Raw genomic sequence first — 8,763 nt, forward strand, 5'->3', positions numbered from 1 at the left:
TGGAAGAGGAGCAACCAGGACAGAATCCAATGCCCCAACCTGGACTAGAACCCGGGGTACCGACACCGCAGGCAGAGGATTAGCCAAGTGAGCCACGGTGCCGGCCTCTCCAGAGTTTTAAAAATTTTCCTGTCACAAAATTATTGAAAAAATAACTAATGATAAGTAGTCTAATCAAACTACATCATATTTAAAATTCCTACACTATAAGGCATGAAAAACTTCTAAAGTGTTCCTTAACAGTTTAATAACCAAAAGAAGATCCCCAAAATGTTCAGAAAGTTGAACGTGACAATTAATACCACTCCATAGTACATTTTATACTTTTCTGTATCAAGATTTGCCTCCCCTATTTCCTGATTTTCCGGGTTTCTAGATGGGTAAGTAATGACATAACTGACTTATTTCTTAAATTGTGACTGCTTGCCAAGGTCCCCGAGTTCACAGGTGTTTTTTACTTCTTTCATTTAAGATTATGATAGATAAGATAGTTTGGATGATCTGTGTATGATTTATCACTTAACCCCTGGATTATAAAGGAGGTGTTACTTTCAGGTCTGTGCAGCTGGAGTCAATTCCTGGTACCTGTAAGGATTTTCTGGTTGATGTGACTCCCCTGCCCCCTAAGTGTTTTTATGTTTATTTTTGTTTTTAAAAACTTACCAGAAACCTGTTGAGTTACTGTCAGTACTGTGAAACACTCTTCTCTACTGGGAACTGTTTCTTTGGATACCTGTGTCCATATTGAGATATCTAATTAAACTAGGTCCGACAAATTACTGAAATGCTCTAAAATACACAGGAATAGCGGCATCATTAGTATAGCCCAAGAACCAACATTTGCAACATTGTACCCAGTTGTTCTTTCATTTGCTTCCTCTCTATCAGATTATAAACTAAAAAATAGCTTATTAGGCAGTTTTTAAAGTATTTTTTCAGTCTGTTTTGTTATGGTACTAACAGCAGTTGGAAGCAATTCTAAAGCATATGTGGGGACTGGCATCTGGTGCAGTAGGTAGGATGCTGCTTGGGATGCTGGTATCTAGTGTCGGAATTCCTGGGCTGAAGTCTCAGCTCCGCTTCCAAGCTCCCTAATAATGTGCAGTCTGGGAGGCAACAACGATGGCTCAAGTCCTTGGGTCCCTGCCGACTATGTGGGAGGCCTGGATGGAGTTCCAGGCTCCTGGCTTCGGCTAGGCCCAGCCCTGAGTGTTATGGGCATTTGGGGAGTGAACCAGTGTGTGGGAGATCACTCTTTCTTTCTGTTTCTATGTGTGTGTGTGTGTGGCTTTCAAATAAAATTACATAAATAAATGAATAAATAGTATATGACTATTCTAAGAATTTTAGCAATTATTACAAAATGTTAGTTTAAATGTAGTTTGAAAAATGTACAAATGTTTAGCGAAAATTGGCATTTTTAGATAGAGTAGGATCTTCCATTTGAACTATTTTGAAAATTATGCCTCATTGGCTACTAATTAGACATTTTCAGAGGAATTAATTTCTCATAATTATTTTACTTAATAATAAATGCTTTGCAATACCAGTTGTTTCTGTTCACGTGGATTTATCGTATTTCTTGCAGTTAGATAATAATGAAAGCAATCCCACTAAAACTGGAAACAGCAGATGTTCTTTTCCAGAGTGGCTTACCATTCTTACCTTCATGAATGTGCACAACTACGAAAAACAAATAAAATTAGCTCACCTACCACTTTTCTGAATAATTGTTTGTCTGAGACATAGCACATTAGTTCCATTAATCCTGATTGTTCAACAGGAAGTTCTCTGTATGACTGCTCGCAGTAATTTAGGGTTTTCCTTAGTTGGAGGCTTCCTGAAAGGAAGTGTGATTATAAAATGGTCTTTTTAAAAATAAATGAATGGCTGTGTCGAGCAGTTGATGAATACTGATATAGTAGCCTGAAACACAGAACAGAATCCAAACTCTAAGTATCAAAGAGCTGGTTGCTTCAGGCAGTGAATGTCCACTCAGAGCGGACAGCAACACACACTGCCAAAGACATTACTCAGCAGCTCAGCTCTGGACTCACAGATTGCGCTGTTCCTCTTCTCCAGTTTGCTTATCTTGGGCACATTTGGAAGTCCCAAATGAAAAGCTTGATTTCGTAAAACCTAGTACCAAAGTGGTAAGGGATTTGAGTGCATTTCCCGGCAATAGTGGGCTTCAGTATGTAAGCACTGTTGCTTGGCATGGCATTGTATGCTTTAGTTATCTAGATCTCATCATTCTAGATTCTTTAGTTCAAGCCATGTTTTTCTCTGATTAGGGAATAGGGGCCTAGAAAGCCTACTTTTATTACTCATGGTCACATAGGAAATAATAGTGGGAACGTGTGTGTCTTCTGAAACAGCACATTAGCCACATTTGTAATGAATTTTTGAGATTCTATAAGGAAAAAAACCCTTAAGTTTCCTAACAGTGTTGAAATTGCCACCGATACAAGGGAATAGTGGCAACACTTTTTTCCCTAAAGAAAAGAATCCCATTTGTACATAAACTTTCTGGAAAGATAGTCAACATCATCAGCTCAAACAAGACTTCATGATCTATAGCTTTAGGAGAAAATGCCAGGATGCATATGTTTTTGAGAGGTCATCCCTCTTTATATTAATTGTCTGAGATTCTGACTTAATATTTGTTCTTCTGAGAACTCTTCATAAATGTGAAACACTTTTAATAAATCTGTGATAATATTCCCATACCTTACTATGAAAATTCAACTTTGATATGACCTGCCTGGCTGCTATTTCTACTGCCCTATGTCTTCCTAGACAAAAAGATTCTGCTGAAAAATGTTGTGTCCTACTCTGGATGTGTGAAACTATTGTAATTCTTTTCCTTCAGGCAAAAATGCAGTAAATGCATATCTCAAAGCATTGGCAAACAGCAAAAGCGAACTGTTTTTACCCTAAGTAACTGTTCAAATTTGAGTTAGTCTAAGAAGTCTGTGAAGTCCTTGTCTAGAACTATTCCCATCTCTGCTTCCTCCCTTCCCTGAACTTGGTCAGTATGGGTAGGGGTGGTGTCTCCCAGGACCCAACAGGGATTGAGGACCCGCAACTGCTATACCTGGACCAGAGGAGTCCCCTGATCTAAAGAAGAGGGTAGTACCCACACCTGTGGCGTCGTCAATGGCAGTGATGATCTAGATGGCCATGTGGTGAGGTGGGTGGGGCTTTAACCAAGTTTTACCAATATGAGATGTGCTTGTGGTTGGAGGAAACATATTCTTGGTTGATGGAATCACTGAACATTTAAGTGAAGACCTGATAGGGCCTAAGCTGTTATACAGTTCTGGCTTAATCTGAAGATGTACATATGAGAACAGAAAGGGAAAAGCTGAACTTTGAATGTGCTTTCTCATGTATCCACAAACATAAGGAAAGAAAGACAACTTAATAATCGCAAATAGTCACATGAATGGTGTTTAACATCATTAATCATTAGGGAAATGCAAGTTACAATTAAAATCAGATATCAGTACACACCCATTAAAATGGGTAGAATCTGAAAAATAGTAATAGTCATATGGAAAAACTTAAACCCTCGTACATTGCTGTTGTGAATGAATAATATTAAAGATACCTTAGAAAACAGTTTAGTACTTCCTCAAAAAGCAAAATATATGCTACCAAATGATCTTGTTGTTCTGTTAGGTACTTAAGGGAAGTGACAACAAAGGAAGGCCCACATAAAGACATACTTGAGCGATCATCACAGCATCAGTCATAAGAGCTTCAAACCGGAAGAAAATCCAAATGTACATCAGCTATTGAAGGGATAAGTAAAATGTGGTAGAGCCACACAGCTGAGTGCTATTTGACAATAAAAAGGACTGAGCTTCTGATGGATGCTGTGTCACAGATGAACTTCAGATTATGCTAACATGAAAGAAATCACATCCAAGAGGTTGCCTATTAGGTGATCCCATTTTATATATAATATCACAAAAGGGAAATTCAGAGATACAAAAAGTGCTCAGTATTTATTAAGGCTTGGTGTAGGAATGATAATTAATTGCAAATAAACCTTAGAAACCTTTTTTTCTAGATGTCAGAAATGTCCTGAAACCGATGGTGGTAATGGTTGTACAGCCGTGAATTGGTGAAAATCCTGGTCTTGTGCATTTAATGTGGTATATGAATAATAGTGAAACTGTTTCTACAAAAACAGTATTTCATCATCTTTAGTTATTTCAATGCACCAAAACAAGTGTAGTAGTTTGAACTGTTAAGGAAACTTCTTAGATGTCAGATCAAGACAGTCCAAGTTCTGAAGTATGGCTTCCTTTCAAGAGGAAATTAATCCAGAAAGAAGAGAGCTGAAACTCAAGCTTATTCCTTTTTCTTAAAGTGACCTTGCTCTGACCTGCATATAATTATTTTAATACATCACTGGAGCTGTTGGAGAGTGAAGAAGACCTCCTCCTCACAACAGGGCCACAGATGGCAGCAACCATCTGTAATCTGTATAACTTAGCAAGCTTCGATTTTGCTGAACGCCACGCTGAGTACCTTTCCTCTCAGGCACTCTTTTGGGTGCCCGCCTTCTCTGTCCCTTCCCTCTCATTTGTCCATTGAAATCCCCAAGAAAATGGCCTATGGGTGTCTTAATTGAGAATAGAGCACCTAGTGAGACAGCTCTTGTCCTGATCCAAGTACAGCACAGCTAGCCAGCCTGCTACGTGGCTGCATTTGTGCTGTCTTGCTCTAATATTTGTGATTCTTTCAAGTATTATGACTTGATATCAGGTTATGTCTTGCATAAGATGCATCAATGGTAATACATATAAGCCCAAAGGTTATAGTCGATTATTTAACTTAAACAAATTTGGTGTTTTTCCTACAGACCTTCTCAAAGACTTCAATATGCTCTTATACATAATAATGGGTAGTATATACTGTATAGCATTTCTCAAACTCACAAGACCATAGAAACCTGTTTAAATGGATATTAGTGTTCCATACAGCCCATGTGAAGAATCCTACTTTAGATCGTTTAGACTTGTGTATGAATGGGATGATAATATGGGAAATGTCTAGGGAAGAGAAATATGTTCCCAGGACAGTGTTTATAAAAGGGTGCTTCAAATAGTTGGTGGGAAATGGGAGTAAAAGTTATTTTTGTGCAAACAGTTTGAAATCTATACATAGTTTTTTCATAATATGCATTTTCCATCAACTTGTTGGAGACCCCCTACTCATATATCTGTTAAATTTGACAGGTTATATGTTCATGTCATCAAGGCTATATTATCAAAGTGCAGCATGAACTCATGAGAACAATATTAAATCTCAGAGCATAAAGAGTCTTGGAAGAATTTAGAGGATGATTTTAAATTGTTTTTTACCATTGTTTTGGTAGGAGATCTAATCTGAGAATTGACTTATTTAGTTGATATAATTAATCTTAATAGAAAGCTGATATACTACAAATGTACTATTTAGTTTGACCTGATGTGTCTCAAACTGAGTTTTGTAGCATGTGCTACATCAGCTTTTTGTTGATGAATAACATACTCTTATGTATGGAAAAGTTTGCTTACAACAAGGACAGAACTCAGTGACTGCCACAAAATGGAACTGCCCCTGCATTTACCACCAAGGTGAAGAGCACCTCAAACGCTCCCCCAGGCCCACTTCACAGATACCACCCACCCTGCTATGCAAAGATAACCAGTATCTCAGTTTCTAATAAGGGGTATTAATCAGGCCTGGTCTTGTACTTTTTTGTAGATGGAATCACAGTGTGCATACTATTTTATATCTGGCCTTATAAAATTAATCTGTTCTGAAAATTTTCATTAATGTGTCTACTTTTAAGTGGTAAAGGGTAATATTTCAGCATGTTTATGCAGCATAAAACAATCATACCAGACAGTTCGCCTCTCCATTTCCCTTATCTTTTCTTTGGAGACTACCAACTCCTCTGTTCTAGTTCTTTATACAGAATATAATACTTTATTGTGAGCTATACTCAGCTGACTGTGCTGCAAAACACAGAACCCATTATATATACCCAGTTGCATTTGCATTTGATGCCCACCGTCCAACCACCCCCACTCCCCAGGCCCTATTCTACAGCCTCTCGTAAACAGTATTTTAAATTCAGGTCATTACATGTATACATTACATATTAATAGTATGTAGGTGTATGTAGTATACATATATGTATTAAATATATATGTATTTTTTAACTAGCACAAATACATACAGTATTTGTCTCTTACTAATTTTTTAAAAGATTTATTTATTTTTTTGAAAGAGTTACAGGTTGAGAGGTAGAGACAGAGAGAGAGATCTTCAATCGCTGTTTCACTCCTTAAATGCTGACAACAGCTGGGACTGGGCCAGGGCAAAGCCAGGAACCAGGAGCTTCTTCCAGGTCTCCCCCATGGGCAGCAGGGGCTCAAGCACTTGAGCTGTCGTCCACTGCTTTCCCAGGTGGATTACAGGGAGCTGGACTGGAAGTGAACCAGCTAGGTCTTAAATGGGACGCCAGCAGTACAGGTGGCGGCTCTCCCCTTACGCCATAAACCCGGCCTCTTCCGATCTCACTGATTTCTCTCAACTTAGAGATCTTCAGTTTGCTCCATTTTGTTGTAAAACTGGGGTTCCATTTTTGTAAAATGCCTCTTCATCCCTTTTTGAGGCCAACTAGTATTCCATTATGTATGTGCATAACATTTTCTTATGCTTTCATCCATCAGTGGACACCTAGGTTTATTCTTTACCTTGGTTATTGTGAATAGTGTTGCAGTAAACATGGGACTGCAGGCATCTCTTTCATAGATTGATTTCATTTCCTATGAGTAGATGTATAGCTTGGTCATATGGTTGATCTATTTTTAGTATTGTGAGAGACCTCCACACTGTTCTTCATGACAATAGTGATTCATGCTCAACACCAAAATTGTAGAAGCCTCATACATTTCCTTTTTTCCACATCCTGGCCACCATTTGATTTTTTTTTTTTTTTTTGTCTTTTTGATATTAACCATTCTAATTATAGTGAGATGATACTTCACTGTGTTTCTTTATTTCTGTATTGGTTTTTATTGATTTTAATTTTACTTAAACAGGAGAAAGACACAGGAAGATGAAGGGGATGGGGGAGGGAGAGAAAGAAAGAGAAAAAATGTCTTCAGCTCACTCAGTCACTTTCCAAATGTCTGCAAACTGGGCCAGGCCAAGGCTAGAAGCCTGGAACTCAATCCGTGTCTGCCACGAGGGTGTCCAGAATGCAGTGCCTGAACCCTCATCTGCTACCTCCCCGAGTGCTCGTTAAGAGAAAGCTGGAATCAGAAGTGGAGCCCGGATTTAGGCACAGGCACACTCTGATACGAGATGACGTTTTCCCTAGCAGTATCTCCGTCACTACACTAAATGCTTCCCTCCTCATTACTGGCATTTTCCTTGGCACGTGATATTGAACATTTTTGCGTGTGTGTTGATTAGCCATTTGTATTTCTTTCAGAAATGTTTGGTCAAATCTTTTGCCCAATTCTTTACTCTACTGGTAGTTATTTTGTTGGTGAGCATTGTGACTTTATTATATATTCAGGATATTAATCCTTTTTCAGATGAATTATGAATTCAAATGAGTTATCTATGCAATTGTAAATATTTTATGTCTCCTTCAATTTCTTTCTTTGCAGTTTTATAATTTTCACTTTAGGCATCTTTCAAATTCTTAAAGTCATCCCAACATATTTTATTATTTTTATATCTATTGTGAATTGATTGCTTTTAAAATTTTTTTCCCAATAGGTTTGTTATACATTTAGACAAATATTACCATTTTGTGTATTGACTTTGAGTCCTATAACTCTACTGAATTTATTTATCAGTTATAATGGTCTCTTGGCGGAATCAACAGGTTTCTCTGTATATACAATAATGTCATCTGTAAACAGGGATAATTTGACATTCCTATTTGTATCCCTTTTGTTTCACTTGATAATGGCTCTCGGTGAAACTTCTAGAACTATATCGAATAAGAGCAGAAAGAGTGGACATCCTCAGGTGATTCCAGATCTTTAAGGAAATGCTTTCGGCTTTTCCCCGTCACAGGTGATGTTGGCTGTGTGTTATTTGTACATACCCTTTACTATATTGAGATATGCTACTTTTATCCTTAATTCATTGAAAGTGTATGCCATGATGAGTGTTGACTTTTGTCAGATGCTCCTTGTGTTCCCATAGAGATGATCCAATGGTTTCTGTCCTCCATTCTGTTGATGTGATATATTATGTTTATGCATTTGTTGATCCATCACTAGGCTGACCCACCCTTGGTCAGAGCAGATGATCTTGGTGAGTTGCTCCATTTGATGTGTCAGTGTTTTGTGTCTATGTTCATCAGGGATATTTGTCTACAGTTTTCTTTTTCTGCTGTGTCCTAGCCTTCTCTGGGGATGAAGGTCAATGCTGGCCTCATAAAAACAGTGTAGAAAGATCCCTTCCTTTCCATTTTTTACAAATAGTTTGAGAATACTTGGTGTTGATTCTTCCTTTGAAGTCTGGTAGATTTTGACATTGAAGAACTAAGCTTTTCTTTTTGGAAAAGATTTGATTACTGATTCAGTCTCATTCCTCATTATTGATCTGCTCAGGTTAAATGTGTCTCATGGCTCATTTTGGTAATGAACGTGTATCTAGAAATTCATCCATTTGTTCTAGATGATAATTTGTTGACATGTAATTGTGTTTTGTTTTGTTTTGTTTTGTTTTAGC

The 8,763-nt window shown here is 37.8% G+C and overlaps 1 protein-coding gene across 8 annotated transcripts in view; it reads left to right on the forward strand.

Annotated features, from left to right (window-relative positions):
- XRCC4 (X-ray repair cross complementing 4) overlaps nt 1-8,763 on the forward strand; it is a 285,177-nt gene that overhangs the window by 135,303 nt on the left and 141,111 nt on the right. The window lies entirely within an intron of this gene.

This window comes from Oryctolagus cuniculus, chromosome 14, assembly GCF_964237555.1.
Source record: "Oryctolagus cuniculus chromosome 14, mOryCun1.1, whole genome shotgun sequence".
Lineage (NCBI taxonomy): Eukaryota > Metazoa > Chordata > Mammalia > Lagomorpha > Leporidae > Oryctolagus > Oryctolagus cuniculus.